Genomic DNA, 14,357 nt, shown 5'->3' with positions numbered 1-14,357 from the left:
GCCTACGACTGGCCCTTTGGCCAGCCCCCTTTCTTTCCCGCCATTACTTCTATATAAGTGCCTTTCCATATTAAAGTCTTTGAGACGCATCCCACCACCGCAGCGTGTCCCTGATGCCTTCCTTTTTGCCCCCGCTCTTGGTAACATGGGAGGGGACTGGGGGAGGGGAGGCTTCAGCAACCTTTCCTCAACTTAGCGCAGGTCCATGTGAGTGCGCCTTTGGCCTTCCGCTGGCGGAGGGCAAGGCCGAGTGCTCTTTCATAGTTTTTCCGGGTTCACCATTCTCCCCGTGGGGTCGGGGAGAAGGGGATCGTTCAGATCCCGACATCCAACAGGCCCCCACAGGAGCAACAGTTAATGTGAAAAGCTTGTCGACCACACCTAGCCTGGAAAAATATTGAACAGGATATTATGACCATGAGAGAAAAAGGGAAGTTAGGAAGAATGCAAAAAACAGTGAGATGCACAAATCTTTCTATTTGGGAGAGAATAAGGTGATTAGAAAGCCATGGTCTCTGTACATCAGTTTGATAATAAAAATTTAAAAAAAAGAAAAAAGGGAATAAATTGTTGATTACAAAAAATTAAATGTAGAAAGTACAAGCTAAAATATGTACATTAAAGATTATACTAAACAAAAAAAAGAAAGCCATGGTGCACAAATGATTTAACATAAAAAGGAATAATGGGTAAACAGTTACAATAGTGCTTAAGGAAGGAAACGTGTGCAGGAAAATATCTATAAAAAAAAAAAACGTGTACTATGTCTATTTTGAACCTGACACTAAAGTAAAAGGATAATGGATTTTAAAGCACAGTTACAAAAAGAGAGAAGCCCTTTGAGATTTTACAATTACTAACCATGTTAAATATTTGATCAATTATTTAAGTATTTGTTAAATATTTGGCATTTGGTACAATAAAATATAATGCAGAAACTGAAAGCTTTAAGAAAAAGACATGTGTCACACCTCTGACCAAAGCTTTATTTTGGTTAGAAACCCATCATTTATTGTGGTTAGAAACACATTACATCATGATTTAATGTGAGAATGGAACTCAAGCCAAGAACTGCAATTCATTTATACATCATATAAACAGCCTAAAATTATATACAATATTTTTAGTGTGCCTGGATTTTATTTTGTTTTTGCAAGAACTCTACCACTTAAGCCATGTTTCCAATCCATAGCAGCAGGAGCTAATTATATGTCATTTTTTGAAGTCTCTAAAAGCTAGAGTTTCTTCATCTGCCCTTTTCCCAAATTTGTTGTTTTAAGGAAACCCTAAAGTTCTTAGTCCATATTCCTCCTCTATAAAATTTGCTCACAAGGGCTTTCCCTGGATCGCCTGTGGAGGAAGTGAAGAGTTCTGGTGCTGAGCCAACTGGGAAAGCTGATAAAGTTAGCTAATACATCTCCAATTGGCACAAGCAGTGTGCTGGGTGCTGGCCCATGCCTATAATGGTCGCTACCCAGGAGGCTGAGGCTGAGAGGACTGAAGACTGAAGCCATCCAGGGCTGAAAAGTCATGGAGAATCCATCTCCAATGGATTAGCAAATAGTTGGGCAAAAGGTGTGGTTCAACTGGTACAGTGCCAGTTATGAGTAGGTCAAGCCTCCCAAGCAGAGGTCCCTGAGTTCAAGCCCCAGTAGTGGCAAAAAATGAAAGAGCAATAGTGAGAAAGGCTCTAAAAGATCTTGAATCTCGGGTGGCAAGGAGAATAGCCACAAGGAAGGGCAGAATGTGGCAGTGTGTAGGAAGGACCAGCAGAGTCCAGCAGAGGGGGACTCAGTCCTGCATCTTTGACAACACATCTGTACCCAGCCTTGCTCTCCCTGGGAATCAGCAGAGCTCTCACCCATGGCTCCCCAGGTCAGGGCTGCAGACAGGGAAACTGCATGACTGCAGAAGTGAGAAAAGGGAGAGGCCTGCAGACCTGCACAGGAACTACAGATAACCTCCCCTTGGCTCCTGCCACCAGATTCTCCACTTCTACACAGAGGGCCCTGGAGCTGCTTCTGCTCTCACACTTCCTTCCTCTGAAGCAGCTTAAAGCAACAGGGGCTTCCACAACGGACACACAAGCAAGGGGGCACTCATCCAAACAAGAAAGATATTGAGCCAGGAACAAAGCACTTTGGGATGCAAAGGGTGGCAAGATTACAGGACACAGGCCTTGCCTTCAAGGGAGATACATACATTGTACTTGAAAAGCTAACCCAATGCAACAGTGATACTCACAATACAATGTGTGGAAAAGTAACTGTACAACTTGGGGTGCGGGGATACTGGGGAGGAGGGAAGGTATGAGAGAAATGAAGAAGGTAACAAGTTTGACAAGAAATGTACTCACTACCATACATATGTAACTTTAACTACATCACCTTAACAATAAAATAAAAATAAGAAATAGCTAAAGAGTAAAGGACACACTCTGTAACATACCCATAAGGGATACTAGAACTCAAAGGGCCCCAGTAGGTCAGAGTCTTTAGGCAAAGGGGCCATGTTTAGACCCTCAGCCCCAAATAAATAACCTCTCACACTAGTCTCTAGGCCAGCCTGTGCAAAAAGTGGGGTCCTATCTCAAAAATAACTCAAGCAGCTAGGTATTGGTGGCTTATGCCTATAGTCCTAGCTGCGGGGGAGAGTGAGATTGAGAAGATGGCAGTTCGAGCCAGCCCTGGGGGGAACCCTGTGGAGGTAGTGAATGTGCTTGTCATCCCAGAAGGGACAAGAGGCTGAACACAGGCAGTCTCATTTCTTTGGAGGTAGGTAGCACCTCGTTTGTAGCTAGGGGACTCTGGTAGAACACCACTTTCTCCTACTCTTCCATCTTTATGGAGATTTAGGTGTGTGTGGGTCCAAGCTGCCCTTTGGGAAGCTTCTCTGTAGTACCGGTTCTGTAATCCAAACTGTGATCAGCTTTTTTCTTTCCTGGTACCAGAGTTTGAACTCAGTGCCCTGAGCTTGCTCAGCGTACCTCACTGGCACTCATCACTTCATGAGCCTCCATCCCTACTTCTCTGGTGATGTTGCCGACGGAGACACAGGCTTTTCTGCCTGAGCTGACTTCAAACTGCTTCTCCAGAGCTCTGTCTCCCAAGTAACTAGGATTTGAGCTGTGAGCCTTACCACTACCCAGCTTGTAGTTGGCTTTTTACAATCTGTGCACCTATTTCTCTTTTCTGCTACAACCCATGTTGTTTAGGGCATCTCGATGGAGTGCTGGGGATGAGATGCTCAGAGAAAGAAGGAAGAGGTAAAGAAGGATACTGTGATGAGCAAAAAAGACTCGAGAAAACCTTGCAGGGACACTGTTGCTGAGCGGAACTGTGAACGAGAAGTGGGTCTGGGAAAGATGCAATCTTGAGTGCTCATGGTTATCCTCTCCTAAAGTTGCCTACCCTGAGCTGAGACTAGGAGCCATGAGAAGAGTGGAAATGCGCTAAGGAAGCAGAGAGACACCTAAGAGCTACTGACATTGCCAAGCATCGCCTGCCCAGTGGGCAGCTCCAGAGGAGAGTTCATGTGTGGAAAGCATAAGATGCCTATGAGTTATGATCATCTATGCACATGACCATGAGCAAGCCCTCTCAAAGAGTGGAGAAGTGTGTCCTCTGGTCCCATCCTTCGATTCTAAAGCACTTACTGTGAATGGAATAAAGTATAATCTTTTCAATTTTGAGAGTTTTTTGAACTGGTAAATTCAGATTATGTACATTTTTCACAGTTTCAAAGTATCCAACATAATGACTCTGTAAAGCAACAGAACCCTCCATTTTAGAAAATGGGGATGCAATGTTTAAAGTCAGTATCCTAATCTATCTTTTTTAGCATGATAAACCAGCAGTACCAATACTCACAAGACAATACACTGTAAACCAAGTGTACAACTAGGGGAGGGAGGGGAGAAGGGAGGAGAAAGGGTGGGAGGAAAAGGAGGGAGGAGGTAACAAGTTTGACAAGAAATATACTCAATAACTTTTGTATGTATCTGTAACCCCTCTGTACATCACCTAGTCAATAAAATTTTTAAGAAAATAAGTAAACCTTTATAGTATTACATTGCATAATTAACATTCTTATGTATTTGTCTCATGCCTCATTATCTACCATGGAAAAAAGCACTGAACTCAGTAACATGGAAGTAACATGGAGTAACATGGAAGGAGCAAGTCCTTGCTTTTGGCTTCGTTAGGAATGCGATGTCAACTAAGGGGTAAAACAAATATGGCAGAAGCTATTTTAGTGAGTTGGAGGGAGGACTGGTTTTGGTAGACATTTTTCATCAAGGGAGTAAGAGACCTCACATAGCAGCAAGCTCTAATTATATGTGATTTTTGGGTGTCTCTAAAAGCTAGAGTTTCTTCATCTGCCCTTTTCCCAAATTTGTTGTTGTAAGGAAACCCTGGAATTCTCTCAGTCCATATTCCTCCTCTATAAAAAGTTGTTCACATGACAAGGCCCAATAGCTATACCCTTATGAACACATAAGATAATGCTAAGTGAAATGAACGCCATGTTATGGAAACAATTGTTATATCACAGTTGTAACTACTTTCAACGTCCTATGTGTATCTGTAGCTTCTATTATTGATGATGTTCTTGTATCACCTTCCTGTGGTTGTACCTACACTATCTCTGTAATGTTATCTGAGTATATTGGAAACCATGTGTACTGGTATTGGAAGTAGTAAATTGAAAGGGAATACCAAATTTGAGAGAAACAGGGCAAAAAAAGACAACTACAAAAGCAATACTTGCAAAACTGTTTGGTGTAAGTGAACTGAACACCTCCGGGTGGGGGAGGGAAGGGAAAGGAGGAGGAGGGAGGGGGTATGAGGGACAAGGTAACAAACAGTACAAGAAATGTATCCATTGCCTAACATGAAACTGTAACCACTCTGTACATCAGGTTGATAATAAAAATTTGAAAAAAAAATATAAAAATTTGCTCATAAGGGCTTTCCGTGGATCAGCCATGGAGGAAGTGAAGAGTTCTGGTGCTGAGCCAACTGGGAAAGCTGATAAAGTTAGCTAATACATCTCCAATTGGCACAAGCAGTGTGCTGGGTGCTGGCCCATGCCAGTAATGGTCACTACCCAGGAGGCTGAGGCTGAGGCTGAGAGGACTGAAGACTGAAGCCATCCAGGGCTGAAAAGTCATGGAGAATCCATCTCCAATGGATTAGCAAATAGGCTAGAGGTGTGGATCAACTGGAACAGTGCCAGTTATGAGCAGGTCAAGCCTTCCAAGCAGAGGTCCCTGAGTTCAAGCCCCAGTAGTGGCAAAAAATGAAAGAGCAATAGTGAGAAAGGCTCTAAAAGATCTTGAATCTCGGGTGGCAAGGAGAATAGCCACAAGGAAGGGCAGAATGTGGCAGTGTGTAGGAAGGACCAGCAGAGTCCAGCAGAGGGGGACTCAGTCCTGCATCTTTCACAACACCTCTGTACTCTGTCTTGCTCTCCCTGGGAATCAGCAGAGCTCTCACCCATGGCTCCCCAGGTCAGAGCTGCAGTCAGGGAAACTGCATGACTGCAGAAGTGAGAAAGGGGTGAGGCCTGCAGACCTGCGCAGGAGCTACAGATAACCTCCCCTTGGCTCCTGCCACCAGATTCTCCACTTCTACACAGAGGGCCCTGGAGCTGCTTCTGCTCTCACACTTCCTTCCCCTGCAGCAGCTTAAAGCAACAGGGGCTTCCACAATGGACACACAAGCAAGGAAGCACTCATCCAAACAAGGAAGATACTGAGCCAGGAGCAAAGCACTTTGGGATGCAAAGGGTGGCAAGAATAGAGGACACAGGCCTTGCCTTCAAGGGGGATACATACATTGTACTTGAAAAGCTAATCCAATGCAACAGTAATACTCACCACACAATGTGATGAAAAGTAACTGTACAACTTGGGGTTTGGGGATACTGGGGAGGAGGGAAAGTATGAGAGAAATGAAGGAGGTAACAAGTTTGACAAGAAATGTACCCACTACCATACATATGTAACTTTAACTACATCACCTTAACAATAAAATAAAAATAAGAAATAGCTAAAGAGTAAAGGACACATTCTGTAACATACCCATAATGGCCACAAGAACTCAAAGGACCCTGGTAGGTCAGAGTCTTTAGGGAAAGGGGCCATGTAAACAAAGGCTCGGGATGCTGGGAAATAGCAAATCGCCTAAAGATGATAGCCTGCAGGATGTAACATACACAGAGTGGGAGCAAGGACTGGAAAAATCACATGGTAGAAGACCTGGTGTTCAGCTCAGAAAGTTTAGTTTGCTGCAGCAGGAAGCCATTGTGGATGTGAGCATGCAAAGGGCATGATTAGCAATGGACTTCACTAAGTTCATGTGCTGTTTAGCCTCTACAGATACTTTTTTTTTTTTTGGTGGAGTGACTTAGACAAAGGGCAAACCTACCCATGGGTAAGGCTGAGATTTTGTGGCCTCTAGTGGAGACTAGTAGTTACTGTCTGCTGCAAGGCCGAGCTTTGTTCACAGCCATCACATCTCTGAAAGAAAACCATTTGCAGCCACATCCACAGCTAGGAAGCCCCCACAGGTTGCCACGCGGTGTGCAGGGAAATAGACAAGGCACTGTGGATGAGCTGCGCATGGCATGGGAAATGATGGGCTGGAACATCGACAGATCTGCATTTGAGTGCTTCCTTCAAAACATTAATTTCTCCAAACCTCAACTTCCCAATTTGCAAAAAAGTGCCCACTCATAGTTGTTGACTATATTAAATGATAATGAATAGGAGGTCTGTACATGATTTATTATAGTTTGAAATGTAAACGGTAGGAGACAAACACCTTGGTTTCTTCAGTAAAAAAATTATGAGAAATAAGAAAAGTAAGAAACTAATAAACCTTAACTGAAGAGTAGTGGGAATAACTGAAATATGTACTCTTATTTAGTACTCAATTCGAAAGAACTAAAATAAAAGGGGATTTTAGCCTATTATGGAAAGTTACACACCAATTGATATTACAGAGGTATTATTGAAGTATAATTTGGCGTATAACCAATACTATCAGGTGGGTTTTCTTGGAGAGGGTTATGCTGGTGCTAGGAGCTGTCTTTGAGCTCTTGTGCTCAATTCTACCGTTTGATCTACAGCTCCACATCTGATTTTTAATAGTTAATTGGAGATAAAATTGTCACAGAATTTCCTTCTTGGGATGGTTTGAACTGTGATTCTCAAATCTCACCTTCCTGAGTAGCTAGGATTATGGTATGAGCCATTGCCAACCAGCAGTTGTTTTGTTTTTGCTCAAGGCTGGTGCTCTACCACTTGAGTCACAGTTCCAACCCCAGATGTTTTGGTGCTTAATTGGAGATAAGTGTCCCCCAGATTTTCTTGCTCTGGCTGGCTTCGAACCCCAATTCTCAGGTCTCATCCTCCTGATTGACTAGGATTACAGATGTGAGCCACCAGGGCTTTTTATTAATTTTTTTTTCTTTTTCTTTTGTTCTTTTGGGGAGCACATACATTGGCTCTCATCTCAAACTACTTGTGAGATCAAAGAATCTGATGATTGGAATTCCCTTCAATGCAATCCTGGTTTAGGAAAGAAAGAGTAGGAAGGGCCATCCAGGGTTTGAGGAGAGTGGGAAGGGAAGATTGATGCATGACCGGCTGTGAGTTGAGATGATGAGTGAGGAATATACTATATGATTCCATCTTCATGTGTTCAGATTTGGATATGAAATGTGTTCTTAAAAGGCTTCTGTGCAAAAGGCTCTGTCCCTAATGTACCAGTGGACAGATTCGTGCCTTTGGGCAGTAATTATCTCAGGAGGCTTCTGACTTCATCAATATTCCAATCCACTGAGGGCTTCAGAAGTTTACAGCATTAGTGGAGGAGATGGGGCCTGGTTGAAGAAAGGGAAGGATGTCCCTGCCCCTTCCTGCTTCTCTCTGCTTCCAGGCCACACTGAGGTGAGCAGGCTTCTCCACCACACCCTCCTTGACATGAGTTTTCAGTCTCACCTCAGGCCCAAAGCAATGGGATCAAGTGGCCATGAAGTCAACCCTGAAACTGTGAGCCTTACTCAATCTCCCTCCCCTCCCCCTCTTAAATTATTCTCCCAGGCGTTTGTCACAGTGACCAACAGTCTAATCCAAGATATTTGGAAATTTTTATGTTTCCATAATAAAACATGTTTGAGGAAAAACATAGGGTAATAGAATCTAGTTCAAATGGATGTTACAAAAAGGGAATGGGAAATATAAAATATGATAGTGTTGACAATCACAGGATTTAAAATATTTTTCCCTTTTCATTCTTTCATATTTTCCTTCTCTCTCTCCCTCTCTCTGCCTTTCTTCCTTTTTTTTTTTTCCGGTGGGGCCACTGCCCTAGGTATCAAATTTATTGTGCTGTTTTTACATTCTGAACCCAGTCCCCTCTCCCACTGGGGGACAGCAGCTTGAGGGATTTACAGTCCATTTACAGTATCTGTGTGCCTCCTTGCAAAGCTCCCCCTCAAACCCTTAGTCCATGTACCTGTGGCCCCCCCTAAGGGGAGGACAAAGGCCAAGAAGTGGGAAACTTCCTGGGAGAACTGGAGGAAGGGGCTAGGGAATTTGGCCCCTCCCCCCACTTCCCATACCCCAGGAGAACAGAAGTCAGCAAAACAGTCCATGCTCTCCAGCCTAGCAGTCTGGGGGAGAGAAAGATGACAGTTACTCCAGCACAGGTGGCCTTGCTGCTCAGGTGCAGGGCATAGGGACCAGGCTGGGGCAGCAACTTAAGCCTTCTTTGCAGACCCAAGGAAAGGAAACTTTGGAGTTAGGAAGGAAAAAAACCTTATCACCCAGGTCTTCAGGAGCAGCAAGAGCAGTCTCTTTGTGTTCTCTGTTTAGGGAGCCACTTAGTGGCTGGGGAAACAGGCATTGTGGAACAGGTATACAGGACGCTGGAAGCCTTTGGAGGTATTGTGGGGTGTGGCCACAAGCTCATAGTTAGAAAAGCCCACCTCTGGGGATGTCAGGTAAGAACTGAACTGTTCTGGCTTCAGCTGTATTCGATAGTAATTCTTGAAGATTGTTTCCTTGAGGGTGTTTCTCTAGCCCAGGAGGACCCTGGTTGGGGCCCCAAGACCAAGATGCCCCCAGGGCATAGGTGCCTGTGGATCCAGCAGAACAGGTGCTTCAGGCCCTCATCTCCCCAGTTCAGATGCACCCTCTTGGTGAGGCTGAGGCAGAGCACCACATCATACTCTGGTGTTTGGGCCTCCACTAGCTCATCTCTATTCAGCACCTAGTTACCATGAGGAAGACAACATTGTCGGGGAAGACAGAGGTGTCCACTCCATTCAGGGCATTTGGGGTGCAGCAATAGGACCCCGGCTGGCTGGTAGCGAGGCTGGGAAGCAGCTTCTCTTTCAGATGGTGGCAGTCCCTTCCTCACTCTATGCCCCTGCATTCCCCACAGAGGTCTGGGGTGGGAGACACAGCTCCTCGAACAGCTATTTTGACAGGCTGCATGTTTCAACCGGGCATCAATATTCAGTCCCACCATGTGCGATGGGCCCCACTTGCAGGCAATACTTAGGGTCAGATGGCCCACACTGCAGCCCAGATCTAGGATGTCCTGGCCCTTAAACCATTGAGGCTTCAGCACCCTCAGGTGCCCATCCTCACAGGAAGGATTGCAGGTACCCATAGTGCTTGCAGTAATTCCCATACTGTAACTTGCGTTGTTGCTTTTTGAAGCCTGCTGCAGGTAGCAGGTGATGGTGGTGGCCTCCCCCACTCCCTTGGCCCCTTTCCTTGGAAGCCTGCCGTCCATCCCTAGCCTCTGCCTCCCATTGCTGGAGGTCCTGTGACATTTGTGATGTAGGAAGGAGGAAGATTAGGGTGCAGAGGTTACTGAGGCAGCTGAAGGGGCTGAAAGGGAGCCTGAGGAATCCTGCAGGGCAGATGGAAGGGGAGACCAGACCTCATCCCTGCAGTTGATGGCTGTGTTGAGTTCATAGGGTTGGGGGGCACTGCGGTTCTAGCCCTTCTGCTGCTGCTGCTGTGTGGCGCCCTCCCCGTGGAATGAGGGGGTGAGGGGGACTGTGGGCAGTGGGGTGTGACTATAGTCCCTCTGGATGTTTCCTGTGGCTGCTGCTGCTGCTTCTGTCCCAGGTGTCTATGCCGCTTGGGAACAGTCTTGAGTGGCAAAGCAAGAACTGCTTGGGCCTCATCAGTGCAAGTATTGAGACTGTGAGCCTCAGTGATATCTTTGGGGATGAGGATCTCCAGGGGATCTTGCCCCTTGGCGAGAAGTGGAGACGACTTGGGGGTCTCGCCAATGAGTGCAGGACTCACTTCCTCATCCAGGAGGCTATTCAGGTTCAGTGGATCAAAGATATTGCCCCCCAGAAGAAAATTGGAGGGTAGCAAGGAATCACATTCCGAGTTCACGAGCCAGTGCCTGTGGAAGGCTGGGTTATTGAATCCCCCCTCCCTACCTCTCCCCCATGGCAGCCCCCCAGGTTACAGCTGTTTCTCCTCTTCCCCCTGCCTATCCCTGGGGACCGGTGGGGCTGGTAGCCATTGCGAGGGCAAGGAGGCCTGGGCACCCAGCTCCTTCCTGCTCCCTGCCTGGCGCTCCTCCCCCACGTCCTGAGGAGTGGCTCGCCCTGGGGGCTCGGGCAAGAGGGCCTCTCCAGGCGACGACGCCGGGGCCGGGCCGCTCCCTCGAAGGCCGGCCATGGTCCCCGCCACCCGGGACCGTCGCTGCGAGCGCCCCAGACCCCGGCCCGCATTCCCCGCCGCGGAGCTCCCGGGACCCCTTCTCCAGGTGCAGCTGCACCGCGGGGCGCCCCGTCTGCCACCCTCATCTTTGAGCGGAGGCGGTTTGTCCGGCACCAGAAACGGCTCCTTCTCACCGCCGACCCGATTATTTCCTCCCCTTACTGCGTCCCAATCCAGGGTACCGACGGGGGATCAGAGTGTTTGGCTCCCACTTCCTTCCTAAACCCTGTTCCCTCCCAGCCCCTCCCCGAGCGCGCGCGCAGCTCTGCTAGCCAAGAGCCCAAGGGCCTCCCGCCCCCTCCTCCCGAGAAGCGCGTCCCACTCGCCCGCGAGACCCGGGCAAGCCGAGGACTCAACCGCGCGTGCGCCAGCCCCTTTCTCCGCCACCACTACCTCTCCCTCGCGAGTGAAAGTGGCCAGTGCGCTTGCCACTAAGCTCGCAGCCACGCATGCGTACTCTGCCGCCACCCTGGCTGCGCGCGCGTCGGAATACGAACCAATTTAACGGCTCCGGGAGGTTAAATATAGCCCTACCCGCCAAGAAGCCCACCATCCCAAACGGACACGATTTCCCGTTGCAGCTAGGTCCAGTCCTACTGATATCCTCTGTCTTGGCCGCAAGTTCCCACCGACCATTCGCGAAGGATGGGAGCTGGTGTGGAAAGGTCTCCCTGACAGCCGACCCGTGTTCCTGAGGAATGAGTCTCAGCGGTCTCTGCTGAGCTCTAAACTCAACAACCTCCCTACCCCGCCTCCAGCCCCCGCCTCCCCTTCTGCCTTTATTTCTTGTTCTCTGCCTCTCATTCTTCCCCCCTCTGTCTTCCTCTCTCCCACACAAGTGGGATCAGCAGGGAGCAATCCTTGTGATGTTCTACAGAGGCTGAATTGTGCATTGTCTATGCAGGGTTTGTGAAATATCAATCCCTCTTTGCAGGGAAATCAAAAGCCAGTAGATGTGAGAGAATTTTCAAGAGCCAGGAAAATCCCTGGCATGGGACCTGCCTGCTGGGGTGGGGAGATGCACAATGGGAAGTAGGATGCTCTAGGGAGAAGCCAGCCTAGGCAGCCCAGGGGGCTGTGGCTTGGGGACTTGGGGGAGGGGTCAGGGAACTGTCCGGAGGCACAAGTGTTGCCCCCTAACTGATCATGAGAGAAAGGTTTCAAATGTGACCAAATTGAAGGTGTCACTAACCACTCCCCACAAAAACAAAACAAAACACTCCCTTTCAAAAGATTAACCTTACCTGCAATCGGTTTTTCACTCCTTGAAATTTACTGAGGATCCATTTTTATTTTTACCCCAGACCCTTGGGCTACAAATATTGGTCCAGCCAGCCAAGCATGCAGGCAATGTGATGTTTCCCAAGCCCCAGGGAACCATGGGGAACAAGTTAGGAAACAGAAGGCTTTTCAAGGGGCTTCTCAAGGAAGCCACAGGAGGCATGGGCATGGAAATCTCATCCTGGCCTCAGGCTCGGGAAGCAGTGCTATGTCCAGCGTTCCACTGAATCCCCCAGATGCAGACCTGCCCAGATCAGATGGCTTCACAAGAAAGCCCCAACTGACTTCTCACAAGGAAGTCCCAGATGGCTCCATTAATGGCAGTTTACTCTTTCCAAAGTCAAATTGTGTGTGAACCACAGTCTGTAGGACTAGTGTTTTCTTGGTGCAGACTTACTAGACTTGAAGTATTATTAGGACCAGCTCAAATTTGAAGCGAAGACTGGCCTGGGAATCTAACAAATACCATCAATGCAGGCACCTATGATGACTCTGATCTGAACATCTTGAGTAGTTTTCACAACCTTGAGAAAAATACTCCTGCAAAAGTGGGGAACTTGCAGGTTCAGGAATGCATTTCTAGATATAGTAGTAGGTTCTTAGGAACAATGAACTAAATTTTTAGAAGCATTTTCCCAATCAGTTCTTAGAAAATCTTTTCAAATGGGAAACTAGAAACGAATGGTTTTTAGACCTTTGGACACTTATCAGGTCATATAACTTCTGTCCTAGATGTAAATGTGCCAATATCAGCTTGAAGCCAGCTAAAGCCTTCCTTTAACTAAAACCAGTACATCCACACATACATCCCCACACCCAACCTGCTGTGTTCCAGGAACTGAGCAGATGTAGACTTCCCTGGGAGGAACTGGACACCACCGAGCTCAGAGCAACTGCATTTTAACTTCACACCAACCTATAGCAGGGGCTTTGAAATGGTTGCTCAGGAGTTCTTTGCTTTTGTATAAAATGTACTTAGGACAATGGGCAAAAACACTTGCCACTCTACTTTATACATAGACATGGAAGATGAATCTGTGTCTATTGGATTACATTATATTCTTACCGATTTTTCTTTACAAATGATGAATACAAAGAATAAGGCACACTCATCATACCCTCTAGGAAGAAACTGAAAACATGGGTAAAGGTTATTTTCATAGTAAATTTGAAAGGAAAATTATCCCAGAAAACCGTCGTCCATCTGGATGGAGGCTGGCAGGCCAAAGTGGGGAATTATTTCCTGCAGAAGAAGCTGGGACACAGAGGAGGCTCTTTTGTTTGTGGTGGGAAATGCCTCTATCCATCCCTTAAATGTGTCTACAGCAACCAGCAAATACTTTTACTTACAAATTGTTGGCATGTGGGCAAAATCAATTTTCCAATCCACCCCTGGGTGGTTACCTCGAGCCTGATGGGTTGGAAAAGGAGGTGGATACACACTGGTGTTGGGGTTCACCTTTTGGCACACCTTACAGGTTTGTGAAAGCTGTGTGAGAAATTGTATGTGGACCAGGATTAATGGGAGGCTCTGCTTAAGGAACTCCCTTAAGGCACCTGTATGAGGATGAAAAAGATGGTGTAAATATTTAAGAATGTCTTGTCTGGAGGGAGAGGTAGAGCTTTCTGATATTGGTAGTGTTAGTGCTCATTGTTTTGAGGACATACTAGCCGGCTTAGCAGTCTTCTCAGCCAAGTTGTTTCCTTCAGCTATAAAAGAGTCATCTGGCCAGTGAGCCCTGCAGTGAACTATGTCAATGGCTGAGGGCAGAAAGGAGGCTTCTAAAAGCTTGTTGATGTAGGGGCCATTATGACTGGGGTCATAAATGTGGCCTTGCTGGCCACATCGGTAGTGTGGTTTCCTTTGGGGGCAGATCCCTTCCCTTTTTCCACATCCATAACAGGACCCAGGTGGACCCAATCGGGAATGGGCTGGTTGCAAGACCTGAGACTGGTGGATTTTTGCTAGCATCTGGTACTTGAATTTCTGGGCTTTTTCCTCCCTGCCGTGATACACCTTGAAGGCCACCTCCATAGCCTGACCCATGGGTGTTAAGAGGCCCCTTTTCTAGTCCTTTTAGTTTGGCTCGAATGTCTATAGACCTGCTTGGTTAATGAAATGGGCCATTAAGCAGCGTTGTCCAACAGACGCAGGGTCTAGGTTAGTATATGGAAGGAGAGTGTGACATCATCTAGCCCAAAAGGCCGATGGGTTCTCATGCCTATCCTGTATCACCCCAGTCATTTTATCATAATTGATAGCTTTGCGGCCTGCCTGTTTGAGACCCTCAATCACACAAGTAATAAAACG

At 47.0% G+C, this 14,357-nt stretch overlaps 1 pseudogene; it reads right to left on the bottom strand.

Moving 5' to 3' along the window:
• Positions 1 to 8,892: 8,892 nt before the first annotated feature.
• Positions 8,893 to 14,093, bottom strand: LOC125347595 (annotated as a pseudogene).
• Positions 14,094 to 14,357: the final 264 nt, after the last annotated feature.

This window comes from Perognathus longimembris, chromosome 3 (genome assembly GCF_023159225.1).
Source record: "Perognathus longimembris pacificus isolate PPM17 chromosome 3, ASM2315922v1, whole genome shotgun sequence".
Classification (NCBI taxonomy): domain Eukaryota; kingdom Metazoa; phylum Chordata; class Mammalia; order Rodentia; family Heteromyidae; genus Perognathus; species Perognathus longimembris.
Note: the sequence above shows the minus strand (reverse complement) of the source record. Positions and strands in the feature narration are given on the sequence as shown.